This window comes from Saccoglossus kowalevskii, chromosome 1 (assembly GCF_978046115.1).
Source record: "Saccoglossus kowalevskii chromosome 1, keSacKowa6.1, whole genome shotgun sequence".
Taxonomy (NCBI): Eukaryota; Metazoa; Hemichordata; class Enteropneusta; family Harrimaniidae; genus Saccoglossus; species Saccoglossus kowalevskii.
Genome location: NC_140641.1, coordinates 10,893,636 through 10,902,815, shown reverse-complemented (window position 1 = coordinate 10,902,815; position 9,180 = coordinate 10,893,636).

Sequence of the window (9,180 nt, the reverse complement as noted above, 5' to 3'; positions counted from 1 at the left end):
GTCATTGCGAGCGTGTGTCGAATTCGTGTACATTTCCAAACCTGGTCACCCCAATAATGGGTAAAGAACCCACAACACAAGGCAAGGTCTTTTGGTCCTCCTTTGGCTACCATTATTAATTAACTGAAAACAAGCCTTGTGACAATATCATATGACCAAATATGGTCACGTGTCCTTATTAATATGCATAATTATAATATCTAGGGAACTTTTCAGATAGGAGAGTAATCAAGGCTATAATGATATGATGCGGCATTGGACAAGATTTATGACTAACATATCAAATGACTATATGGTCATGTGACCTAATTAGTGTGCTTAACTGAAATACCTAGGTAACTAATGCAACCCATGCTATACTTGGAGCAACTGACAAGAGGAATAACATATTAAATGACCATATAAAGTCAAGTGATCGCATTAATTCTGCCAGCTCATCGGATGAAACTTGATACATAGGTGCTTTAGGGTAATCCAGAAGTTTATATACATTAGCCAATGTTTAACAGTTCCGCTTTCTTCGAATGACAGAGGTATGTGTGGGTCACTTACACTGTCGCGGAACTGGGCGACTCAACCCCAAAAGAACGCACATCGGTATAACATCATGTGAAATCAACACACGTACGTGCTTTCCTACGTATCATCTCAAGTACCATCAGCTTTTAATGAAAATTCGTGAATAAATGTTTGGGGGTAATCAGCAGATGCGAAAGCCCCATATGTATTAATTTCTATAAATAAGGTAAATTCTCGAAAACTCCTAAATTTAAGATTTAAATTGCACTATGTGGCCTGAAATAAATAACAGACGGCAAACCAGGGATGTTATTATCAATAAGAATTGTTTCTTAGTATTAAAGCGGGGAAGTCGTCACCTGCGCATGCGTCAGATGGTCATAGCGTGTCATTGTTCACAAACAAGCGTCTACCCACGAGTCTGTGTTTTAGCGTGTGTTATCGTCGCTTGAGATTCAATTCCCACACTGAAATACCGTATAGAATAAGAAGCTATCGTCGACTGAACAATCTCCCAAGTAACACGCGTCATTCGATATCTTCACATTTCTAGTGGGTACATTTACTATAAAATGTTAAAATAGCCTTCGATACTCAGCGTTGCTGCATGAAACCGTCATGTGAGACGACACACCCGACTGCAATGTAAGTGACATTATTCCTTAAAACGCGGTGGTCGTCGAGCAGCGCGTGTTCGAATTTCATGTAAATAAACAATGTATTTGTATACGTCGCTATGAGTTCCATATCGAACAGGACGCGGCGCGACGACTGCCGCCCTTTATAAAACGGGCTTAAATTACACTGAATGAGCGCCCTCTCGGTGGGGTATTCAGCGAATCAATGAAGTTTGTAGAGCGGCGCTTCAGTGTGTATATATTCCATCGCAACTGCAGAGAGGACTGTATATAAAATTGTGCAGTTTGCCATAAGCCGATTTCTAAGTGCACTACTGAACGCTTCATTTATATCTTGCATAAAAATCTAGTGTAATTGTGTGGTACGTAGTTGTTGGGATTTCAACTTGTTGTAATCACCGACTTGCAGTCTTTTTATATTTTGCGAATAGATTGCTTATTCGTATACAAGATCGTGAACAAAAACAAATATTAGGGGTACCCACCTAATTACAAGATAAACTATATTAATAAACTAATATTACTATTTGTTGATGGGACTCTATCGGGGATTAAAAAATGATCAATTTTATTAAAAACATATTTTTAAACTTTGGGTAATGAAACAATGTGTCTAAAACTGTATTTTGTAAAAAACAAACATACAAATGGGGAGAGGGTGTAAGTACTCGTACGGTAGTCTGAAATTGCTACATTTTTTCTTATATTACATCGGCAAAATTAATCTTCTGAAATGAAAACTGTTGATTCAACAATTCGATCAGAAACAAGCATTTTTTTGGTAGCTAACGAGGAGAATAAAAGAGAACCGTTAAACAATATTTTTTCTATAAAAAAAAACGAAGATGATAAAACATCCAACTTTCTTTTGTGAAAAAATAACAGATGACTGGACATACTATAAACCTCAACAAGTACATTAGAAGGAGGTCAGTGAATATTTGGAGGCGTTTTTTGTTGTTTCCATCGAGGTTCAATAAACAAACTCACCATATTTCTTATTTCAGCTATTTTTCTGATACGTGTTTCGATTGTGTAGCCATAGATACTGCAGAAGAGTCTTCGGTGAAGCTTACATATATAACAATGGGTTCTTGTCCTCGCCGTGCTATGCATGGGACAGTAACTGAATGGGTTTGTGATCTGAACAGCTTGTTTTTTATAATTGTGAAGATGTCTACGGAGACACTCGACCAATGTTCCTTTACAACACTCAATCAACACAGCTAATTCGAATTGAAGTATATGGTAACACTGATGATACAACATACGTTAGTTAGTTAGAACAGGTATGTTTGTTCTTCAAATTGGCATATCACATCTGAACACATTTCATTTAATCGTAGGCACTTGAATTAAGCATATTACATGTGAACTGTCATGTTTCCTAACTTGTTTCCTAACTAAGACTGTCAAGCAATGATTTGAGGCTGTAAGACTGTGTTGTTCTCAGCACTTGCATGTTTTCGCCCAGTCGCTTTCCACCTACGAATAGTGATGTCACGTTGGTTTGCAATTCATGTAGTTTACTTTCCTTTAATAATCGTAATTATAACATATTATTCCGAATCTATTCCGAAGCGAGGTCTTGTGTCCTGCATTAGAAGACTCAAATATCTAACTAAATTGAGATTGTAGCGGTGGGCACCGATTCTGGCAATTTTAAAGTAATATTTTCTGCTCGCTACACAGAAATATCTTTATCACTGGTTAGCTGACCAGAACATTGAGCATGAACTGATGCCTCCAACCCATCCGTATACGAATACGTAGTGATCGCTTCATCGAGCAAATTCACGGCAAAGAGCTTCGTTCAAATAAATGCAATAAGTTCTCGCTACGCTGTATGCATGTACATGTAATTCGGTTTTAAAATGCCTTTGGAGAAAAAACTGCGTGAAAATTAGAAAAAATATTTAACAGTATACTACTGGAAGCTGCCAGGCTAGGTTGTCGACATGTCGCGATATAAGGGTGAAAAAGTTTACTTATCATTTACAACTGTATGTTTTTTATTCCGCTTGCATGCTGGAAGCGTCTACGACTTTTCCGTGTTTTTGTAGTTCGCGAGGCTAAATAATAGCGCTCGAGGTAAGCAGGGTCGAGCACAGGAAGTCACACATAGCCGCACCGTAACTGAGGCCAGCAACTCATTTTCATAGAACGTCAACAGTGACTTGTCAAAGAGCAACGTTATCAAACTTTCGGGACTTTTAATCACATACGCGTGCCTCGGATCCCTATATTTTAAAATCCATTTTTGAGTGTGTTTCAGCATTTACAATACTCCGAAATGTCAACACTATCTAGCTGTAAGAAAAAGCAAAAAAAAAAAAAAAAAAAATAGTTCGCGCACACACACGCGCACGCGCACGCGCACGCGCACACGCGCACGCACACACGCGCACGCACACACACACGTACTTATATTAGTTTCTTCGCCGTGTATATGGGAAGCACTTCTACGTTGTTTGAATTGCGACAGGAATAATAAATTGAGCTGTTATTGTTACTTTAAAGTTATTCATTTCTAGACAAAAAAAATTCAATAAAAGCTCGAGAAGCTATCATTTGTATTTCAGCGCAGTTAAGTTAAACAAAGCATTGTTATTTACAGTTTCACAGCGTGGCAATGTGAACTACTAGTACTTCCTCGAAGCATACGAAATGAATCATGTAAGCAGAAATGTCAATACGTGTATGTAAGGGCAGTGGGTCTTAGGGTCGGCTAATCATGCCACAAAAACACTCGCACTAGAGCATAGCATAGATTAGTCCCCCCAGGGTACACGAATATATACTGCATACAAACAGAAACAATGGTCGAGGTTACTTGTAAATGTCACTGTTATACAATACCCCGAGATTTATGTTGCGCAACAATTTCTAATTTTACCCCCTTGTTCGATAAATGGATGAGTGGGAATGGATTCAGCATAACCTAGACAATACATCATGATGAATAACATCAATGGTTATATAAACTCACTATGACCTAATCAATTGTAAAACAACGTCGAGACATAGACCCTTTACTGGAGGGTCTATGGTTGAGACACGTAATGGAATAATAAAATTGGGACAATGGAAGCCAGTGTTTGCCATGACTCGCACAATACGTCTGTGTAATGGATCACAATATGTCACGGTGTGAGAGAAATACCAATACCGGAGGATATGCACATGCGAATAAGGAAATACAAAAAAAAAAAAAAAACACTCTTGCGTATATACTAGTACTTGTATAATACAAGCGAGCAACAGATTGTTATTATGTTCTAGTGTTGGATTACTCCATATTGATTCGGATATTTGTTCTAATAATTAATCACAAGTCTTAAAACTTAATTTTGCTGTCATCACCATCGAGCAAAGAGAAAATAATGCAAATATAGTGCAAGTTCTAACTTGTACACCTAGTGGTACACCGTGGCTTATTTTTCATCTCAGTGTTGTAATATTAGCGTTGTGTCATATGTTGGTCGTATATCAAGTTACACAATACTACAGGTCGGTTTCGTCTTGAATGTATCCAATCATGATAACAGTATATGTTACCACTGGTGTCGCTGTTACAGAATATCCAACATTAATTATACAAATATTTATCTGTTTACTTGAAACGCTGTCATTAGAGACAATGGCACGAAGAACGCTCTACACTGGCTGAACGCAGTAGAACAACTATTTCGCAAATAGCTGCCATATTGAAGACCATTGCAGTGTACAGGTTATCCCTCGTGAATAACAAACTAACATTATAATATTCTAATATGTAAGCAATTTGTTGGCAGATGGTTTGCATATTTATTCGTTTTTAATATGCACGAACATATTAGACTACACCTCACAGTCACAGTTCTTTTACTGTCTGTTTTGTAACGTTAAGTATAGCGCCATAATCGATGCAAAATGTCCCGTTTCAAATAAATACTATATACTATACTTATTTTCATTATAAACTTGCGCTTTCTATGTATATTTGGTTCTTTCGCGAGGTATAGTTCTATTTAGGCGATGTTTAATTGAGCTTACCGTAAAAATCCTGTACACATTTAGAAACGCATACAGCCGATGTCCTTTTAAGTGTACATGGTTCAGGTTTCGCCAATGGCGTAGTTTAGATTTAGTGCGCGTGGCACTTACTGGGACACGGCCGACACTAATGGTCAATGAGCTGAGAGCACACTCGACGTGTTTGGATTATCAGAATAATTTAATAGTCTACTCAAACAAACTTGAGAACCAGGAAATCCGGCACACCACGACTCCGAAACAAATCTCTACTAAGCTTAGAAGAAGGATGCAATGACAAAATTAAGTGTTTAAAAACGAAAATATGAAATGGCTAATCTTTTATAAGGAGAAGGTCACCTGGCTGAGCAAACGAACAGCCGAACGCAAACACGTCGGTCCTGTGCCGCGGCCATTGGGAATTCATTTTTCAACACTTTCGAATTTGTACACTTCTAAACTTCGCCATTGCGATACATACTTGTACCTGATTGCGTTACCATGGAAATATAAACAGAGCTCAATTGTATAACATACATGCGTACTAATGGTTCCTAGCACAAATCCTGCCATGAGACGGGGGCTTTAATGAGAGTGAAGTATGTGTTCGTGATCTCAACAGCGTTTTTCCATAACTGTAATAATATCAGCGGCATCAACGGAGTAAGACATGTCCCACTCTACCGGTGTTCTATTGTTGTAACATCGGTTTACGTGCACTCAATAAATGCAACCAATTGGATTTGAAGTACGTGATGACACTGATAATAAAAACTACATTGGTCGGGTCATGTTAAGTCGAGTAAGGTCAGTTAAGTTGTGCAAATACTGTGTGACGTGTTTTTCTCAAGTCGGCTGATGACATCCAAATAACATCTCTTCGTGCCACGGCTGACTTGATTAGCCTAATGTGCATACTAGAATGTCCGTGGTTATATGCCATAGCCTGGATATGACACGGTAAACATAAAAATAAAATACCAACAAATCCGGAAAAAAATACTAGAATCCGAGATACGCGTATTTAAAACGACAATTTGTTGGTTGCGCCACAGTGGAGAGACTGTCACGTTGGTTGCGCATATAAACTATTAACGCTTGTAGTTTACATCATCACGTGACCATGATTTAACGGTATCTAATCTATTCCTTCTCACCTATTTTTCTCCTCCTTTACTCCCCTTGCTTTTAAACTGACTTACTGATCAACAACGAGGGCCAGATTTTCACGTGATCTTAGCATATATATATATACATACATATAAACACATCGCTATGTATTCATTCACTAATATGACTATCGCCTAAATTCATATTCAGCCAGTGTGGTTGACAACTAGATTGCGTCCGTATCTGACTGAAGTGTCCAATGTACTTTAGTTCAAACCCGTTACCTGTGATCATGTCATGGATACATTCAATTTCAACTTTCAAGTCCGTTGCTGTGCTTTGCGTGGCAGCCAAGGAAGATATCATTGGAACTACCCAGGCGTATGTTTATAAAATTTGACAAATGAAAAACGCCGTGTGAAATGTATTTGAGGAAGAATGAAACATACAAACAGACCAGCGCACATTGTTGGACTATATCAACCAGAACTACTGGGAAAAACGTTCTATTGTGGAAACACGATTTCTATCTCTACAGACATGTACGGCTCATTGTTGCACACGCGGCAACATTCTCCATTATAGGTGTTCGTTCACCACGTGTCTCTTACTATAAACATGATTCTGCGTGTGTTTTTTTTTAAATCTATGTCATAATAAACCTAGTAGTATGTCAGGATGTAGAAACAAGCACACTGGGAATTTGTGGTCGACAACAATATTTTCTAGCTATTTCATTGCGAGGTATTATATCTTGTTGCATGATATATCCCGACCAGCTATCTCATTTGCTGCCGCAAAGGTCAGTATAGCATGGATTAAAAAATATAAATAAATTGCTGAAAACGCACCCCTTCAGGGATATTGTGAATAAAAAACACAAAAAGGCGAGTATGTAAGATTTTGACAAGTTTCACGACTATCACGCATGCGCAGTCACGAGTAATACCTATTACACTATACTAAGCTTATTTTAAAAGTTATCCCGAGACACAGAAATAACTTTAAAGCACAAAAAAAAACAAAAAAAAAACATGTTCAACAGTGGTTAAATCTCTGAGGTAAAATGAAAGGTCATATAGACACATCTATTGGGAGCGCAAATTCGGACCCGTATCTCTGCATTGCGTGGTTAATTCGTGCAGCTTCTTGTTAGAGGTAACGTCCATATATACGTACGTCTGATTGTATTTTGAGAATTGACAAAACTTCCTGGTTCACGGACCAGTCACTGTAAACTGAACCCCATACACTCAAGGGTCGCCCTTTTATGGCGCGCAACGCTCGTACCGGACAATGTTGCCCAATTCAGTTGACAGAATGGTCCAACAACGTGGTATTCACGTTTGAGGTCTACTTCCAAACGCGAAACATCGTGTATTCAACAACGGCATGTATAATTGAAACATACGCTCGACTAATTGGAACGACGTATTCGGGCATTTGAAATGCAGGTATATTATTAAATTGTTCAAAAATGAATTTCCCATTCTTGAAAAACCCCCACTTCCTGCGAATAGTTCCTGTTTGTAGTTCCTGTAAGTAGACCAATGAGTAATTCCTGTAAGTAGTTGCAGTAAGTAGATTATGTGTGTTGTTTCTGTAAGTCGTTCCTGTAAGTAGTTCGAGTTAGTAGTTCATGACTGAGTAGTTCCTGTAAGTAGTGTCTCTCAGTAGCTCATGTAAGTTGTTCCTGTAAGAAGTTCAAGTTCTGCGAGTAGTTTATGTAGGTAGTTCCTGTAAGTTGTTTATCTGCGCTTTATACGTTATTAATGACTGTGTTACCGTGAAATATAATTATAAAAGTGTTATCTTATGTTTGAAAAAATAAAATAACAATTATATCTTATTTGTATACAACAATATTTTAATAAATAACTATGTATAAGCTGTCTGTGTCACTTGTGGAATTTGAACAAAAGAAATACCTCATGTTAAGATTGTATCCCCACTTAGTAAATATGTAAGATATCACCCCAGAACATACTAAAACATAAAATGTGTTAAAGTGGTGTTGTTTTAGCTAAAAAAATATGTTATAAGTAGAAATTCTGGATCATTTCCCGTTTATTTTGGAAGAGTCGGAGGGTCTTATGTTTTTGACAACTGAAACACACCTAAAATGTAACCGAGCTTTAAAGACAAAGCCCCCAACTCAGTGAGTGTCTGTTGTTTACATGTTGAGAGACGTCCATATTCTGCAGTTACATTCTCCATTACCAATACACTATCCCACGGTTCGATGGTGTATATATTGGTACCTCGCAGATTTGCAAAGTGTGAATGCAACTACATGTATTGGCAAATGAATAGTTATGCAATAGTGCATGTCAATCTTCAAGTTGCTTGGATGACGGTGCATTAGTGTCGTCAAAGACTCTGCGCATGTACTCGATGAGATGCACCATGGGATTACCAACAGGTAAAGCTTCCTTAAAAAACTACCGATAGCCTGAGATGTGCACGCAGATATCACAATGTGTCCTATTATTTATATACGGACGGGCACAATAACATACACTCACACGGTAACAACGTTTCGGCACAGACGCAATGTGTTGACTGTGTGAATTCAACGTGAAAATACGAATCTAATTCGATGCTGTATCACTTTGTAGACGATTTACTGAAAGTACTTCTACCATGGCAACTGTTGTTACTTTTACCATGGCAACTGCCGATGCATGTTCGCAATTTCTGGTAGCGACGTAACACTAAACATACCTGACACTGTTTCGCTTGGCGATTATTTGGCATATTTTGTTCATGCAACGTAGAGGTGTCTGGAGAAATGACCGTGAGAAAGAGAAAACTGACAACATACTGTGGAGAAAATGGCGACCCTACAATTCCATCTTTACAAGTAAAGCAATTAAAATAAAAACCACGGAGAAGGCAG